This window comes from Mesoplodon densirostris, chromosome 2 (genome assembly GCF_025265405.1).
Source record: "Mesoplodon densirostris isolate mMesDen1 chromosome 2, mMesDen1 primary haplotype, whole genome shotgun sequence".
NCBI lineage: Eukaryota > Metazoa > Chordata > Mammalia > Artiodactyla > Ziphiidae > Mesoplodon > Mesoplodon densirostris.
Window position 1 is genome coordinate 95,282,045 of NC_082662.1, and position 20,203 is coordinate 95,302,247.

Genomic DNA, 20,203 nt, shown 5'->3' on the forward strand with positions numbered 1-20,203 from the left:
CTTGCACAGAGGAGAGAAGTCCCCTTGCCTGCTGGGAAATCCCCTGAGACAGATAGAAGGGCTGTAGAAGCCTAGACAGTACTGCAAGCATGCAGCCATGCTAACAATCAGGCAGAGAGCCTTGCACTGGTGACTGTTGTGTTTCAGCCCTTCCCAATACAAAGGGGCAAACACTCTGGCCCCACACACTCCAAACCACAGCCTGCCATCAGTTCTGGGCAAAGATTTGGTCTAGCTATGCAGAGGCAGAGAGGAGCACCTGGAGTATATCCTGAAGGAAGCTGGAGGCCATTGTCAGCATGCACACGGGATGCAGCCACAAGAGCAAGCAGCACCTAAGTTCTGAATCTCTAGCAGGCAGGCGCTGCGCAGGAGTACACAATGGTTCCTTTCCCAGCGAGAGCACCCTGGCTCTGTCCACTCTAAAAGGCAGCTTAGTGCTAGATCTGGGGCAGACAGATCCTGGGAGAAGTCTGCCACAGGGGCAGCCAGATCTCAAGCTGCAGTGCAACTACCTCAATTCTTGCAGCCACAATGCCCTGATGTCTGACACCATCCTACTCCACTCCATAGCCTTGCACTAGATCTGGGATGAACACAACAGAGAAAGGGACGTGACCTTGGGCTACTACTGAGTGGACCCTGGGATACATGCTCAGGTGGTGCATAGGTTCTCAGTGACCACATGGGTCTCACTTGCTTCAGCAATCACCTCCTTTGGGGCAGGGCACACATTCAAGGGCTACAGAGTCTGATCAAACCTGACCCTTAAGGCTTCTAATCCAACTGTGGAGCAGACCCTTCCCCCAACAGGGCAGCAACAGCCACAGAGTAGAGAGGAAGCCCCTTCTCACATCATGCACAGGCTTTAAATATCCCAAGACCAACCACATCCCTATCAAGGGTATAGTGACCAGCACACTCAGGAAAGATGTGGCTGGCATCCATACAAAAACCAGACTTTAAACCAAAAGTATTGGACACAGACAGTCAACAAAGGGACACTTCCACATAAAAAACACCCCTTCAAGACAACAGCAGATAACTCTTTCTCCTAAATTCATAGAGGTAGAGAAAGATAGGTAAAATGAAAAGACAGAGAAACTAATCCCAGTTAAAAGAATAAGATAAATCAGCTGAAAGAACAAATAATGAAATTGATCTCACCAGTCTACTAGATTCTGAGATCAAAAAGAACATAATAAAAATGCTAAAGGAATTAAGAAAAATTATTAATAGAAAATGCAGATCACTGTAACAAGAAGCTAGAAACTATAAAACAAGCCATTCAAAAATAGACAATTTGGGCTTCCCTGGTGGCTGAGTGGTTAAGAGTCCGCCTGCCGATGCAGGGGACATGGGTTTGTGTCCCGGTCCGGGAAGATCCCACATGCCGTTGAGCGGCTGTGCCCGTGAGCCATGGCCACTGAGCCTGCACGTCTGGAGACTGTGCTCCACAATGGGAGAGGCCACAACAGTGAGAGGCCTGTGTAACACACACACACACACAAAAAAAAGACAATTCAATTGCTGAGATAAAAACCAATCTAGAAGCAATGAATAGCAGACTAAATGACACAGAAGATCAGATAAGTGGTCTGACAGACAGAATAACGGAAATTACACAATCAGAACAGAAGACAGAAAGACAAATGAAAAAAAAAATTAAGAGCAATGTGCAAGATCTGTGGGATGATATAATGTATGCCAACCTACACATAATAGGGGTTCCAGAAGGAGAAGAGAAAGAGAAGGGGATCAAAAGTGTATTTGAAGAAATTATGGCTGAAAATTTCCCAAACATAAAGGAGGAAACAAATATCCAGGTACAGAAAGCATAGAGGGTCCCAAATAAGATGGACCCAAACAGACCCACACCAAGACATATCAAAATTAAAATGGCAAAAGTTGAACATAAAGAGAGGATTCTAAAAGCAGAGAGAGAAAAAGAGTCATATACATGGGAATTTCCTTAAGGCTCTCAGCTTATTTCTCTGCAGAAACTTTGCAGGCCACTAGGAAGTGGCATGATATATTCAAAGTTCTGAAAAGGAAAAACCTGCATCCTAGGATACTCTACCCAGAAAGATTATCATTTAGAATAGAAGGATTGATAAATCATTTCTCAGACAAGCAAAAATTAACAGAATTCAGCAGTAGTAAACTAACCCTAAAGAAATATTGAAGGATCTTAACAGAAAAGAAGCAAGATTCTATAGGAAAGGGAAAATCACAATAGGAAATGCAAATATATAAAGGGATCAAATATCACATATATCAGGACATAGATTAAAAAACAATAAAAAATATTGTAGAAATGGTTACATTTAAAATTAATAGTAAAAGGATAAGCATGTAAAATAGGACACCAAAATCACAAAATGTGAGGGAGGAATGTATAAAAATTTAGGTCTTTTAGAATGTGTTTGAACTTGAATGATTATCAGTTTAAAGCAAGTAGATATAGTTATGGGTCAACATACTTGAACTCAATGGTAACCACAAATCAAAAACATACAATAGATTCCAAAAACCAAACAGAAAGGAACTCAAGCATACTACAAGTGAAAAACATCAAACCACAAATGAAAAACAAAAAGAAGAAGAAATGAAGAACTATAAATACGATTGGAAAACAGGTGATAAGATGGCAAATAAATACATACCTATCAATAATTACTTTAAATGTCAATGGACTAAATACTCCCATCAAAAGACACAGAGTTACAGATTGGATTAAAAAACAAGAACCTACATCATTCTGCCTACAAGAGACCCACTTAAGGGTGAAATACATGCACAGACTGAATGTGAAGGGATGGAAAAAGATATTTCATGCAAATGGAAACAAGAAAGTGGGGGTAGGAATATTCACATCAGATAAAATAGACTTTAAAACAAAGGCCATAAAGAAAGACAAAACAGGGCATTGTGTAATGATAAAGGGATCAAGACAAGAAGAAGATATTATTTTATTTGACAATAATACAATAATAGTAGAAGACTTTAACACTCCACTTACATCAATGGGCAGATCATCCAGAAAGAAGATTAATAAGGCAACAGAGGTCCTAAAATGATACAATAGACTGGTTGGACTTAATCTACAGCACACTACATCCAAAAAAAAAAAAAAAACCCAAAAAACTAAAAAAAACAAACAAAAAATAAACAAAAAAACAGAGTAAACATTCTTTTCAAACACACAGAGAATCTTCTCTAGGATAGACATACTAGGTCACAAAACAAGCCTCAACAAATTTAAGAGAATATAAGTTATTTCAATTATCTTTTCTGACCACAATGATATGAAACTAGAAATCAACCATAGAAGAAAAACAGGAGAAGTATGAACACATGGAGACAAATCAAAATGCTATTAAAAAGCGAATGGGTCAAAGATGAAATCAAGGAAGAAATCAGAAAATACTTTGAGACAAATGAAAATGAAAAGAAAATCTTACAAAATCTATGGGATGCAGCAAAAACTGTTCTAAGAGTGAAGTTCATAGTAATACAGGCCTTCCTCAATAAACAAGAAAAATCTCAAAAAATACCCAAACTCACCACCTAAAAGAATTAGAGAAAGAAGAACAAATTAAATCCAAAGTCAGCAGAAGGAAAATAAAGATAAGAGAGGAAATAAATAGAGATCCAAAAAAGAATAGGAAAAAAAAACCCCATAAAACCAAGAGCTGTTTTTTTTTTAAATGTAACTGAACTAGACAAATCTCTAGCCAGGCTCACCTAGAAGAAAAGAAACAGGACTCAAATAAACAAAATAAGAAATGAAAGAGGAAAAATAACAAATGATACCACAGAAATGCAAAAAACCATAAGAGAATACCATGGACAATTGCATGAAAACAAATTGGACAACTTAGAAGAAATGGAAAAGTTTCTAGAAACATACAGCCTTCCAAAACTGAGACAAGAAGAAACAGATAGTTTGAAAGGACCAATCACTAGAAATGAAATAGAATCTGTAAAAAAAAAAAAAAAAAAATCCCTGAAAAATAAAGTACAGGACTAGAAGGTTTCACTGGGGTATTCTACCAAACATACAAAGAACTTATACCTATCCTTCTCCAACTATTCCAAATGATTGAAGAGGAATGAACACTCTCAGATTCATTTTGTGAAGCCACCATCACCCTTACACCAAACCCAGAAAAAGACACTACAAAAAAAGAAAATTAAAGGCCAGTATCTTTGATTAATATACAGTATTTGCAAAAATCCTTAACAAAATATTAGCAAACCAAATCCAGCAATACATAAAAAGGATCATACTCCATGATCAATTTAGGTTCATTCCAGGATCTCAAGAATGGTCCAACATATGCAAATCAATAAAGGTGATACATCACATAACAAGATGATTATCTCAATATATGTGGGAAAAGCATTTGATAAAATTCAACATCCATTCATGATAAAAACTCTCACTAAAGTAGTTATAAATGGAAGATATCTCAGTATAATAAAAGCCATTGATGATGAATCCACAGCCAACATACTCTTCAATGGTGAAAAGCTGAAAGCCTTCACACTAAATTCAGGAGCAAGACAAGGATGTCCACTCTCACCTGTCTATTCAACATAATAATGGAAGTCCTAGCCATACAAGAAAAGAAAAATTTTAAAAAGGTATCCAAACTGGAAGAGAAGAGATAAAACTGTCACTATCTGCAGATGACATGATCCTATATAGAAAAAACCCTAAAGTCTCCACACAAAAATTACTAGAACTAATAAATTAATTCAGCAAGGTAGCAGAATACAAGATTAACATACAGAAATCTGCTGTATTTCCTTACACTAATAAGGAAATATCAGAAAGAGAAAGTAAAAAAGAAATCCTGTTTAAAATCATGTCAAAAAAAAAAAAACCTAGGAATAAACTTAACCAAGGATGTGAAAGGACCCATATGCTAAAAACTCTAAAATATTGATAAAGGAAATTGAAGATGATTCAAATTGAAATAGAAAGAAATCCCATGCTCTTGGACTGGAAGAATTAATATTGTTAAAATGGCCATACTACCCAAAGCAATCTACACTTTTAATGCCATCCCTATCAAAACACCAATGACATTTTTCAGAAACCAGAATAAATAATCTTAATATTGATATGGAACTACCGAAGGCCTAGAATTGCAAAAGCAATCCTGAGAAAAAACAACAAAACTGGAGGCATTATCCTTCCAGATTTCAGATTATACTACAAATCTACAGTGATCAAAATAGTGTGGTATTGGCACAAAAGCAGAAATATAGATCAATGGAACAGAATACAGAGCCCAGAAATAAACCCATGCACTTACAGTTAATTAATCTATGACAAAGGAGGCAAGAATATACAATGGAGAAAACAGTGTCTTCAACAAGTGTTGTTGGGAAAGCTGGACAGATACATGTAAATCAATGAAATTAAAACAATCCCTCACACCATATACAAAAATAAACTGAAAATAATTTAAATTCTTAAATATAACATATGATACCATAAAACTACTAGAAGAGAACATAGGTAAAACATTTTCTGACATAAATCTTAGAAATATTTTCTGAGATTATCTCCCAAGGGAAAAGAAATAAAAGCAAAAATAAACAAATGGAACTTAATCAAACTTAAAAGCTTTTGCATAGCAAAGGAAACCATCAACAAAATGAAAAGACAAACTACAGAATGGGAGAAAATATTTTAAAATGATATGACCAACAAGGAGTTAATATCCAAAATATACAAACAGCTCATAACAACTCAATAGCGAAAAAGCAACCCAATCAAAAAAATGGACAGAAGACCTAAATAGACATTTCTCCAAAGAAGACATACATATGGCCAACAAGCACATGAAAAGATGCTCAACATTGCTAAACTTTTAGAGAAATGCAAACCAAAACCTCAATGAGCTCTCACCTCACATCAGTCAGAATGATTATCAAAAAGTCTTCAAATAATAAATGCTGGAGAAGGTATGGAGAAAGTAGAACCCTCCTACATTTACTGGTGGGAATTTAAACTGGTTGAGCCACTATGGAAAACAATATGGAAGTTACTTAGAGATACTAAAAATAGAGCTACCATATGATCCAGTAATCCCACTCCTGGGTATATATCTGGAAAAGAAGAAAACCCTAATATGAAAAGATACATTCACCTCGATATTTATAGCAGCACTATTTACAATAGCCAAAACATGGAAACAACCCAAGTTCCTGCCAACAGATGACTGGCTTCAGAAGATGTGGTGTACACACACCACACACACACACATACACACACACACACATACAATGGAATATTTCTCAGCCATAAAAAAGAATGAAATATTGGTGGTTGCAGCAACATGGACAAATCTAGAGAATATTATACTTAGTGAAGTCAGAGAAAGACAAATACTATATGATATCACTTGTATATGGAATCTAAAAAATAATATAAATCAATGTGTATACAAAAGAGAAACAGACTCACAGACATGTAAAACATACTTATCATTACCAAGGGAAGGAGGAAGGGAGGGACAAATTATGAGTATGAGATTAACAGACACAAACTACTATATGTAAAATAGATAAGCAACAAGAATTTACTGTATAGCACAGGGAATTATATTCAATATCTTGTAATAACCTATCATGAAATACAATCTGATAAAAATATGTAACTGAATCACTTTGATATACACTTGAAAAACTAATACAATATTGTAAATCAACTATACTTCAATTTTTAAAAAGTTAAAAAAGTGACTACCCTCACAATTATTACATGAATTTTTTTCTGGAAGTTATACCTAAATGCAATACATAAGAAAATTTTTATAACATGTGTGTATTTCTTTTCTCCCCCAGCCACACATATGGAGGGATATGTGTGTGTGTGCACACACATGTGTGCACATACATAGAGGAAAAAAATCACAATTTTCAATTAATTTCACACTTATCCTAAGAAAACATCTAATAGGAAAAAATATTTTAAAGCAATGAAAGAGCTCAAAATGGCCTCTACTTCTTTTACCTCTTGTAGAACATTTTAATATCCAAAGTAGGAGTTAAAGAAACATATCTAATTTATTTCTTACATCAAAGACTCTTCAAGAACCATCATGATGTTCCCCTATGGGATATTTTTTCCAATAGTAATGATTAAAGAAGTGAGAACTTACGTCTATAGCTCTTTACAATTTATAACACATAAAGAAGCTTTAGGAACTGAGGCTTAGAGAACTTGCTGAAGGGTGTATGATTAGTAACAATGAAGTCAGTGACCTATCCATTAGAGCAGGTTTACAAACCAACTGAGGTATATTTCGGCTCTTTAGAATTTAATATGCAGTAATTCATATTAAGGCTTGGGCCAATGCTATAGCAATGCTTGTGTGTTATAAATTTATTACCTCTCATATCCAGAAGCACCCTTTTTTTGACTGTTCTGTGCTAAGGGAGATAGTTACGTAAATGTCTCCTTGCCATCTAGCACTATGTTAAGCCATGTTAGCAGAGGGTGCTGGAGAGACATAGGAGGGAGAAGGGGTGTTCTCTTCCTGGTAGCTCTTTGTCTCACTTGCCAGATTTCTACAGTATAATTTTACCAGAACTAGGCTCCTGAGTTTACACAATTCTGTCCATGTCTAGAGTATTGCAAAGCACACTTTCTCCAGCACTTAGCTCAAGAAAAGTGCATGATGTTCTCACATGTGAGTTTCTTGAAGAGCATAGTTTTCTCTAGCACCTGACTTCAGCATGGTATTTGGTTGGCAAAAAAGTGCCTTTGGTTTTTAAGTAAAAATAAAAGACACATTTTTTGTTTTTACCAAAAACCTTATTGAACAACGTATTCACCCTTTTGTTCCACTACCTTCTGCCATTTTTCAGGCAACTTCTTAATTCTATCTTCCCAAAACATACTTTTTGAGCAAAGAACTGTTCCAGGTGCCCTTTACAGTCTTCCAGGGAACTAAAATTTTCTCCATTAAGAGAACTTTGTAAAGAACTAAATAAATGGAAATCTAAAGGTTCAATGTCTGGTGAATACGACAGATGAATCAGAACTTCCCAGCCAACCTGTAACAGTTTTTGCCTGTTCATCAAAGAAACATGCAGTCTTGGATTATCCTGATGGAAGATTATGTGTTTTCTGTTGACTAATACTGGATGCTTTTTGTTGAGTGCTGCTTTCAGTTGGTCTAATTGGGAGCAGTACTTGTTGGAATTAACCGTTTGGTTTTCCAGAAAGAGCTCATAATAGAGGACTCCCTTCCAATCCACCACATACACAACATTGCCTTCTTTGGATGAAGACCAGCCTTTGGTGTGGTTGGTGGTGGTTCACTTTGCTTGCCCCATGATCTCTTCTGTTCCACATTATTGTATAGTATCCACTTTTCATTGCCTGTCAAATTTGTTTTAAAAACAGCACCTTTTCATTACATTTAATTAGAGAATTGCATGTGGAAATATGGTCAAGAAGGTTTTTTCGCTTAACTTATGTGGAACCCAAACATCAAAGCAATGAACATAACCAAGCTGGGGCAAATGATTTTCAAGGCTTGATTTGGGTATTTTGAGTATGTTGACTATCTCCCGTGTGGTATAACATTGACTGTTCTCAATTCATTACTTGATTTGATCGCTATAAACTTCAACTGGTCTACCCGACAGTGGAGCATCGTCTGGAGAGAAATCTCCCGAACGAAATTTCGCTAATCACTTTTGACGTATTCAGTCACAGCACCTTCTCCATACACTGCACAAATCTCTTTTTTGTGTTTCAGTTATGTTTCTACTTTCTTGAAATAATAAACCATAATATGCCAAAAATGTTGCTTTTTTCTTCCATCTTCAATTTTAAAATGACTACACAAAAATTCAACAATTTTTTTTTTTTTGGCTGTGTTGGGTTTTCATTGCTGCATGGGAGCTTTCTCTAGTTGCAGAGAGTGGGGACTACTTTTTGTTGTGGTGCATGGGCTTCTCATTGCAGCGGTTTCTTTTGATGCGGAGCACGGGCTTCAGTTGTTCTGTCATGTGGACTCATTAGTTGTGGCTCTCAGGCTGTAGAGTACAGGCTCAGTAGTTGTGGCAAAAGGGCTTAGCTGTTCCGTGGCACGTGGGATCTTCCTGGACCAGGAATTGAACACGTGTCCCCTGCATTGACAGGCGGATTCTTAACCACTGTGCCATGAGGGAAGTCCCCAAAATTCACCAATTTTGATAAGCCTTTTTTAAAATGCATGCTGATATGACAGCTGCCACATACAATCTAACCAAATTGTTTCGAATGAAGTTAAAGACAACTAAGTGCTACTAGAGCCATCTTACAGAAAAAAAAACTGTTTGAACCTTTTGGCCAATCCATGTCTTTATGAGTTTTGTGTGTTCTTGGTGTATTTTGGAAAACAGTCCATTATTAGATGTGTCTTTTGTAAATATTTTCTTCCAGTCTGTGGCTTTTCTTTCAGTCTCTTTACATTGTTTATGGCATAGCAGAAGTTTTAAATTTGTATAAATTGAAGCACATCAATTATTTCTTTCATGGATTGTACCCTTGGTGTTATATCCAAAAACTCATCACCGTACCTAAGGTCATCTAGGTTTCCTCTTATTTTATCTTCTAGGAGTTTTATATTTTTGCATTTTATACTTGGGTCTATAATTAATTTTGAGTTAATTTTTGTTAAAAGGTCTGTGCACGTGGATGTCCAGTTGTTCCGCACCAATTTATAGAAAAGACTATCTTTGCTCCATTTTATTGCTTTAGTTTCTTTATCAAAAAATAAGTTGACTGTATTCATGCCCAGGTTTATTTCTGGGCTCTACAGTCTATTCTATTCATCCATTTTTCTACTCTTTTACCAACACCACACTGAATTGGCTATTGTAGTTTTATAATAGGTGTTGAAGTCGTGTAGTGTCACAGCTCCAACTTTGTTTTTCTATTCAATATTATTTTAGCTACTTTGGGTCTTTTCCGTCTCTATATAAACTTTAGAATCAGTTTTTCAAAATACACAAAATGATTTGTTGGGATTTTGATTGGCTCAGCTTTTGGTTGTGTTAATATATAGTGAGTTTAAGGCACATGTCCTTCCTGTGGAAGAATTTTTCTGGTAAACTAAATGGAATTGCCAGCAGGTCTCTTAACAACTTATGTATCATCTAGTGAGCCAAAGATGTGTCCCCTACAATAAGATCTGGATCCTACCTTTGATGAAGAATCTACTCCTTGGGGCTTTATATCTCAACCACATGGATAGTGGCTACTCTCTATATCTGTTATTGCTATATTCTTAAAAGTTCTCTTTAACTCTGATTAATCAATTCACTATCACTCCAATCCTGTCAATCATTATTTAAACTTTTCTCTGTTTAAATTACTTTATGGTACTTCTCTCCTAATTGAATGCTAACTGATACAGAATTGGTACCAGGAGTAAGGCCAGGATACAGATTCACAAAAATAGAAATTTGGGGTGGTTTGTTTGAATTCCTAGACTTAGTGCAATGCTGAGCTTCATGGCAATGGAAAATAGGATGCTAGTAACCATGACAGATAATAGCATCACAATTTATCACCTATGATTAATTGTAATGAAATACCAATTGAAGTGCATGCTTTGGAAGCTTTCACTTGACTTTTATGGTGGTTATATGACTGAAAGCAGTGTAGTATGGCATGGAGTCTTTCAAGTGTACTTAAGTAATTATGTGACAAGAGCCTGTCCGTTAACTATCATATCAACTCACAGTCCGAGAAACTGAGAGCCTTTGTGACAACCCCCAAACCAACTCTTGTTTCTTGTAGCCATAGGTCTAATAGTGCTGAAAGAAGCAAAAAACTTAAACCTACATGACACTGTTTTAAAACAACATTTAAACTTAGTCTTTCCAAGTTTTCACATGAAGTAAAGGTATTATTGCTTAAGAATGTGATCCTGAAGCTTGGAATGGAGATATCTAATTTGAAATTTATGAACTTGATAATCTTGAACTTTCAAGTTACTCTAAGTCTCCCTTACCACTGAAAGGATGTAGCCTGCCCTCCAGTGCCTGAGGAGACTAGCTTTTTTCTGCTTGAAAGCCTGTGATAACCTCGCCTAGGTCAGATGCCTGGAAAGAAGACAAAAATTCCTCTTAAGACCCACCAAAACTACACCTTTGTCACTAGACCCCTAACAGAGTCAAATCTCAGCATGCCATAAGGGAAAACATTTGGATCCAGCAGGAAATAGCTTATTCAGTAAAATAATTGCAAGAAAGTAGCAGAGGTAGCTGATAGACCATCTCCAGCTACAGGTGTTAACACTTGAATCTCTAATGACTGCATCCATATCAATACACTTGCCCAATATAGTGTTAGAGTCGAGTTTTCTTGTTCTAACTCCCTCAGCATCCTCTTCCACCTGTCTTCCTAGGTGTCTGATAGAAACTCAAAATGCTACTGTGGCCCACCAAAGTTGAGACTTTTGGTTATCAGGTGATAGGTGGAGTCTTAAGTCCATTTCACAGTATGCCCAGTTTGTCCACAAAAATCCTGTGGTTAATTCATAGGTTCCTGAATGCATATTTGGAAGAGTTATGTTTTATACATTAGTTAACAGAATATTCACACTGGCTCTGTGACCCATGGTGATAGGACCATCATGGCGAGAAGGCCCAAGTGAAAGCCCCTAGAGCCTCTACTTCCTACTAAGATAGTAAACCAGAAGCAATACTGCATTCTTGGAGCAACTGAAGAAATTAATGTAACCATCAAATACTTGAAAGAAGCAGAGTAGTGCAACATCTCCATTTAAGTCACCAATTTGGCTTGGCAGAAGTCAGCTGGATCTTGGAGAATGACTGGACTATTTTAAGCTTGATTGGGTAGTGACTCCAATTGCAGCTGCTGTCCCAGGTGTATCTTTACTGGGGCAAACTAATACATCCCCAGACCTTGATATGTAGATATTGACCTAGCTAATGCTTTTTTCTCCTTACAAATTTGTAAGGATACCTAGAAGCAGTTTTTAACTGCTTTTGTTTTTAACCTTGCAAGAATACCAGTATATCTTGCATGTCTTGTCTCAGGACTATCTTGATTCTACTGCTCTTTTCTGTGATAAAATATAGGGAGATCCTGATTATCTTGACATTCAATGAAATATAAAGCTGGTCCACTACATTGATGGCATTTGTTGATTGGATCACTAAGTAGAAAAGAACTTCATATGCCTTAATATGACATGTACAAACTACAAGGTTAAACCACACAAGAAGTCATGAGTCCTCCACCTTAGTGAAATCTGTAGATATTCAATCACCTGGGACATGTTAACATGTGCCTTACACGTGAAAGACAAGTTCTCACACATTTCACAGCTTACCTTAAAGAAAGAGGCACATTACTTGGTAAGCCATTTTGGATTTTTGAGGCAACATATAGCTAATTTGAATCCCTTGAAAGGCTGTCAATTTAATGGGGGAACAGGAAAAAGAGAAGACTGCAGAAATTGAGGCTTCAGTGAAAGCTCTTTTACTACTTGGCATTTATAATAATCTAGCAAATATAATGATACACAAATCATCCATGGCAAATAGAAGTCCTGTATGGAGCCTATGTCAACTATAAAATGGAGAATCATAACACAGGTCTTAATAGGATTTGGTAGTAAATACCTCCTTCTGTAAACAACTATTATCCTCTTGAGTTTTTCAATGCTACTTGCTTTGGTAGAAAACATAAACATGAGATATCAGGTCATAAAGCATCTCAAGCTCCCCTGCAATCTATTATTAAATATGTTATATAAGAAGCCAAGCTGAGGCAGATCTGGAAGGAACAAATATGTTGCATGAACCTATGACTCAGACTTAGGCCCCCTGGGGCATTTCTTGTGACTAGTTGATTGAGGAAGAAAACAAAACTTAAGTTTGGTTTACAGATGTATCCATGTAATATGCTGGTATTAGCCAAACATGGACAGTGGCAGCACCACAACCCTGAGTGCCCTTCAGGGACACTAGTAAGGAAAGTCCTCCCAGTGGGCAGACCTTTGAGCAGTTGTCCAGTACATCTAGACTGAGAGCTGGCTAGAAGATCTATGCTGCTTCATCCACAGAAGCTTATGGTTTTGCTTTTATCAGGGGTTGCAAGGAAGAGCATTAGAAGATTTGGGACAAAAATGTCTGAGGAAAGGCCTATGGATGGAACTGTCAGAAAAAATAAAGACTGTGAATATATTTCTGTTTATGTCAATGCCCATCAAGGGGCACACACTATAAAGTAGGCTATTCAAGTGAGAAAAAAATTAACAGAGTGTCATATTAGTAGAGATGGAGGCTAGGTATGGGCTCTACGAGTTGGAATTCCACTTGCCAATGCTGTCCTGGCTAACACTACTGCTAAGTATGAATCTGTCAAAGCAGAGACTAACACTGAGCCATTGTGGCATTATTATCCAGGAATAACAGACAGCCACCTTGTGGCAGGTTACTTATGTTGAACCTCTTCAATTATTTAAGGAACAGAGATTTGTCCTCACTGGCATAGACACATTCTGGGTATGGATTTTCTTTCCTTGCCTAGCACCACCACCTGTGCAATGCCAGCACCACTCTGTTTTGGTATATAGAATGCTAATCCACAGTCATGATATCCTGCACAGTATTGTGTCTGATCAACAAATTAATTTCATAGAAGAGGAAATGTACCTATAGTCTCAAGTCCATGATGTTAATTTTTCTTGCTACAGTGCACATCACCCATAAGTGTCTGAGCTAATTGAAAGGTAGAATGGTTTACTGAAGTCTCAGGTCATCATGTGGAAGACAATACACTAAAAGGAGGTAGTTCTGTCTTACAGGATGTAGAATATGTTTTGACTATATCATCATATGATTCTACCACTTTAAAGCCAGAATACGTGGGTCTGAGAATCAAGGAGTAACAATGGGAATCGCTTCTCTCACTGTCACACCCAATAACCCACTTGGAGAACTTTAGTTTCTTATTCAGGCAACATTGAGCTCTTCTGGCTTAGAAGCCTTAGTTGCTAAAGTGGTAGTATTTCAACCAGATGCACAACAATGGTTTAATTGAATCTGAAAATTAGACTGTCATTTGGATATTTCAGCTCATAATGCCCCTGAACCAATAGGCAGGACAAAGTTGCTGCGCAGCCTAGAGTCATTGATCCCAGTTACCAAGGAAAGATGGTGTTGCTGCTGCCCATGGGGTCTAGATCTCAGACGATGCTTTGGGGCAACTCTTAGTACTTGCATGCACAATAGTAAAACATAATGGAAAATGTACACAACCAAAAAATAGCAAGAGGACTCAGACCTTCAAGAACAAAAAATTGGGTCACCCTACTGGGTGAAAAATCCTGATCAGCTGAAGTTCTGGCTGAAGACAGGGGAAATGTGAAATGCACAGTGGAAGATCTACTCACAGGTATCTAATAGCTTTGAGACCAAATGCAGAAATGAGGGCTATAGTTAACTCTGCATATTCTCATATTATCTCCCTCTTTCTTCTCATATACATTCAAGGTGTCGTGTGTGTGTGTGTGTGTGTATGTGTGTTTAATTTGCTTTGTATGTTTTTATTAAATAACTGAATTTTAAAACTCTGTAAGAACAAAATATTTTAAGTGATACATATATTATTATAAGAGCTAAATATAGAATAATCTAACAAAAACAGGTTAAAAATAATGTTAAGATGTGTCTAAAAAGGGAAAGAACAAATAATAGCATAAGACACACAGAATATTCTCACGTCTTTCTGGTGCCACTAAAGAAAAGTGCAGGGCATTTTTGAAAGGCAGTTGCATAGGGCTTCCCTTCCTTAACCACTGTGCCTTCCACAGTGGAGCAGTGGCTAAGAATCCACCTGCCAATGCAGGAGACATGGGTTCGAGCCATGGTCTGGGAAGATCCCACATGCCGCAGAGCAACTAAGCCTGTGTGCCACAACAACTGAGCCCACGTGCCACAACTACTGAAGTCTGCACGCCTAGAACCTGTGCTCCACAAGAGAAGCCATTACAATGAGAAGCCCATACACCACAATGAAGAGTAGCCCCCGCTTGCTGCAACTAGAGAAAGCCTGTGCACAGTAACAAAGACCCAATGCAGCCAAAAATAAATAAATAAAATAATTTTTTTAAAAAAGGCAGTTGCATAGGTGTATAAATTCTTAATTTCACAGTCTTTTCCATAATCTAATTAGGCATTGTGGTTATTACTTTTTGTATCAATCTGTATCACCACGTTTGATTACTTAAGTAGCAGAGAGTAGAAGCTGTCTCCCAGTGTCACTTCTCCCGTATTCCATAGTAATAGAATTCTTTGCATTTTAGTATGGGAGTTTTCTATTGAGCTATCCTCAACCTCACTGATTCTTTCCTTGGTTTTGTCCAGTCTACTGATGAGCCCATTAAAGGAATTTTTCATTTCTATTACAGATTTTTTTTTTTTTTTTTTTTTTTTTGTGGTACGTGGGCCTCTCAATGTTGTGGCCTCTCCCACTGCAGAGCACAGGCTCTGGACGTGCAGGCCCAGTGGCCATGGCTCACGGGCCCAGCCGCTCTGCAGCATGTGGGATCCTCCCGGACCGGAGCACAAACCCGCGTCCCCTGCATCGGCAGGCAGACTTTCAACCACTGCGCCACCAGGGAAGCCCTCTATTAGTTTTTGTTTCTAGCATTTTCTTGTGATTTGTTCTTAGAGTTTCCATCTCTCTACTTACATTACCCATTAGTTCTATTATCTACTTTTTGCATTACAGTTCTTAATATATTAATCATAGTTATTTTAAAGTTCTGTCTGAAAATTTCAAAAGCTGTGCCATATGAGTATATGGTATTGATAATTGCTTTGTCTCATTCTTCAATTTTGGTTTTTTATTTGCCTTTTAGCATGCTTTTAATGTTTTGTTAAAAGCCAACTATGACATATAGGTAATAGGAACTGAAATAACAGGCTTTAGTATGAAGTTTTATATCAATCTGGCTAAGAGTTAGTCTGTGTTTAATGTTTGTTATAGCAAAAATACTCTGTGGCTGCCAGACGCTTCCAATTCCTCTGATGTCCCTGTTTTTATGTCTACTTCTGACTTCAGGCTTCCATGAGAATGCCTCTTCAGAATCTGCATCTTGTAGCTCCTTCAGCTGTAATCCACCTTTACTATACTAGAGCTCTGTTGGTAAGGTGTGGGAGAGGGATAGCATTCTATCATCTCATTCCTTTAATGAGCCTGTGTTTCTGGCTTGTGACTTAAAAACATTTCTTAGTCCTCCTTCCCTTAGATGAGACAGGAAAGCTAGGGGACCTGGAATGAGAGAAATGCCCCTCTCCTCCAAGTGGCATAAAACTCTGGTAGAGTAGGTCTTTGTGATGGATAATTCTGTGAGCATATTTCACAATGATTCCTCTTCTTCTACTCCTGCCTAAGTCACTAGAAGACCTTTCTTGCCTCTTCCCCATAAGAACCTGGTGGGGTTTCTGGAAGAAAAGCCACAAAATGTGGAGCCTCCTAAGACTATGGCCCTTGGAGATTTTCACACATAAGCTAGTCCACACTCAGACTCCAGCCATTTTTTAAATTACCATTTAATTTTTCTTACCAGTTTATGGCTCCAATAGCCTCTGCTCCAGGTAATCAGATCTTGACTATAACTCTCTGGATTTGCCTGCCTTTCCAGATTTCAGGGATGCAGTTTGCCCTGAAACCTCACTTTTCTGATAATTTTAAGAAAAGTTATCTTCAACTTGTTCAGATTTTTCTTGGGTGAGAACATGAATGATGACTTATGAGCCCTTTGCATATTGGCACTGGAACCAGGAGTCAAAAACCTGTGTTGAAATCCTAGTGGTATAGTCAGTTCTTCAGGGAAAGTTACATGGTGAGTTTTACTGGAAGAACACTGGTTTAGGAAACAAAACCACCTAAACTCTAGTCTTTTTTCCTCACTGAAAACTGTATGGCTTTCTCTAAATTATAAGCTTTACAATTGCATTTTCCTCATTAGGAAAATGAATATAAAAATTCTGATAAAAATATCTGGCAGTTTGAATCCTGGTGCAATGAAAGAGTAGACAGTGGGATCTCGATAGGTAGCTAAAACTAGCTCTTTCTCTGCTTTGCTGATTGGAGCTTCAGCATAATTTGAAATGATTGGTGGCAAGGCTGAGAAGAACTCAAGGAAGGCCAAGACAAATGTGGTTTCCTACTCACAGAGACTCAGCCTGCAGTTTTCAGCTGGCCATATTCATGGTGCCTAAAACCTAGGATGACCAACCACTGATGTGTGGGCATGACTGCCACTGTGTACAGCACAACCATCCTGGAGTACTTCACTGCAGAGGGACTTCAACCAGCTGGAAATACATCAAATCACTTAAAATAAAATGTATTAATCCTAGTCAATTCTAACTTACTATTTGTAAAGATGAAGAATTGGACTCTCTCATCAAAGCTATAATTACTATCATTCCACACACCCACACATCTCTGACTGGGAGAAAAGGACAAAAGACTGTCTAAAGAATGCCTGGATTCCTTATTATCTCAGGATTCTAAATATTGTAACAGCTGCCCAGCATTGGTGATTCCAGTGAACTGAATCTCTGTGAAAAACACAATTTTGCCCTTTTGTAATTTTACTTGAGCAGGTTGGAACTCCAAATTATATTTGGAGCAAGTTTAATTAGCTTTCCAACCAACCTAATTTTTGCATTCTAGTCTTAACAATTTTTAAGTGTTACTGTGACTTCAAAGAAGCCATTGATTCTGAAGTAGTGGGTTTTGATTGAGTTGACTATTTTTAAAAATTTGTTTGTATTTTAATTACAATGTAGAAATTATAGTAACAAACGCTTGGTTTTATACGGATATTATTTATATCCTGATACCTAAGCTCAATAAAAGTTAACCCCCTGAGCCCTGCAAAAAAAAAATATATATATATATATATATATATACACACACACACATATATTATATATATATATATATATATATATATATATATATATAATATATGTGTATGTCAGGGTTCTTATAGGGTGATAGAAGAAAAGCAAAATGGAAGTACTTTTAAACTATAGTTAAAGTCTTAGCAATGCATGTGAAATATATTCTTAGGAAAAGCTAATAGTCTCAGGGAAAGATGTACAACATTTTAATAAATGTTTAAAATTGTTTTGAAGGGACTAAAATATTCCCAAAGTAAATAGAACATTGTAGGCTCTGTTAAACAATGCATTTGTCATAATGTCTAAGTAACAGGTCTTGGATCATAGGCAATATATCCAATTTAAACGTGGCTTATTGCAAATATTATAACAGTGTCCTAGGACATAATGAATGCTAAAATAGAAGGTAGAAGCTACACTGTTGCAAAAGTGGTTCTGTAAATCTTGATCTCAAAAGTTACTCACTGAATCACCCTCCAGCACTTGCTTCTGTAGAGTGAATTATTAAAGCTGATTATAATTATTTACCTAGTAAAGAAAAGAAAAATAACAATCTTTTGGTTTTGTTATCCTATTTTGCTTTTATTTTTCCCCCAATGCATACAGTGATATAATTGTAGTTAAATTGCAAATGCTTGGGGAATATTTTATATCTTTGAATAGTTTTATTAGCTATGTGAGATCTCATTTAATTCAACCTATTTAACTGTAATCATGGAATGTGATCATAATGAGCAAAGTTAGCCGTACTCCTAAAAATGATAATCACCTCCTACTGGCTACATAATATATGAACTGGAATCCAAATTTATGCTTTGAACAATATGGCAAATAAGATGAATATCCAAAATGAAGATGTAATATAAAGATTGAGTTTAATTAGGCTAGGTATGGATAAGCTGGATATCTTCTAAACGAGGAGTCAGCAAACTTTTTCTCTAATGTGCCAAATAGTAAATGTTTTAGGCTTTGTGAGCCATCTGGTTTTGGTTGCAGCTCCTTAACTCCAATATTTAGGGTGAAAATAGACAAAAATAATGTATAATCAGACATGGCTGTTTTTCAGTAAAACTTTACTTATGGATACTAAAATTAGGATTTCATAAAATTTTCACTCGCCAAACATTATTTTTCTTTTAAATTGTTTTAACCATTACATTCTTAGCCCCCAGGTGGTACTAATACAATACAAGGGCCATAGTTTGCCAACCCCTGTTCTAGATTTTAAATAATCCCTCCAGGGTTTTGTCAGTAAATTATTTTTTCCTTGTCTTTCAATGTATAAATTATATGAGAAAACTAGAGATATGACATATCTGAACATGTGATCCTCAATGTATTTTTTCACTCACAGTGTAAGGGCATATTCATATTTTCAGAAATTATTTGAGAAGCATTACTATATGTTAGGCACCATTCTGGTATTGCAGCTGTGAACAAAGCAAGTAAGTTATTGCTCATAGAGGAGGTTAAACTGTAGAGGTAGGAGATAGACCATAAGCAAACAGATATATAATAGGACACCAGATAATAACTGTGAAGGGTTATAAACCAAAATAAACAACATGATGGAGATAGAGTTAGTGAGCAGTCTGTTAATCAAATGGGATTAACAGGAAGGCACTAAGAAGGTGAACTTTTAATTTTAAAAAAAATGGATAGAGTATGTCATGGGATATTTGGAGAAAAGCATTTAAGAAGAAGCCTGCTGGTTGTTTCAGAAGAACACCCAAGAGGGGCAATGTAGTTGAAAAATAGCAAAGAAGGGTAACTTGGTAAGAGACAAGTTAAGTGAATTATCAGAGGATAGACCATGTAAAATATTTTGGGCCATATTAAGGACTTCCGATTTTACTTCAGTGTGTTAGGAAACTATGGGGCAGTTTTGAGCAGAAGAGTAATATTTGTTTAAAAGGATGACTCTGGTTGTTCTCTGAAGAGGGGTGAGAAGAAATCCAATAGGAGGCTAATCCAGGTGAGAGATGAGAGTGGTTTGTACTATGGGATTTGTAGTGGGAGTGGTGAGCAGTGATAGGAATCAACATTTTTTTTCTTATTTTCCCAAATTATTATTTATAAAAATTCCAAACAAGCATATAAACTGTTAACTATGAATATCATGCACATTGCTTTTAGTGTCTCAGAAGAAACAAATAGAAAGAAAGATGGAAAGAAAGAGATAGACTCATATAAATATACTGATTTATAATTTATAATTTCCTTAGTA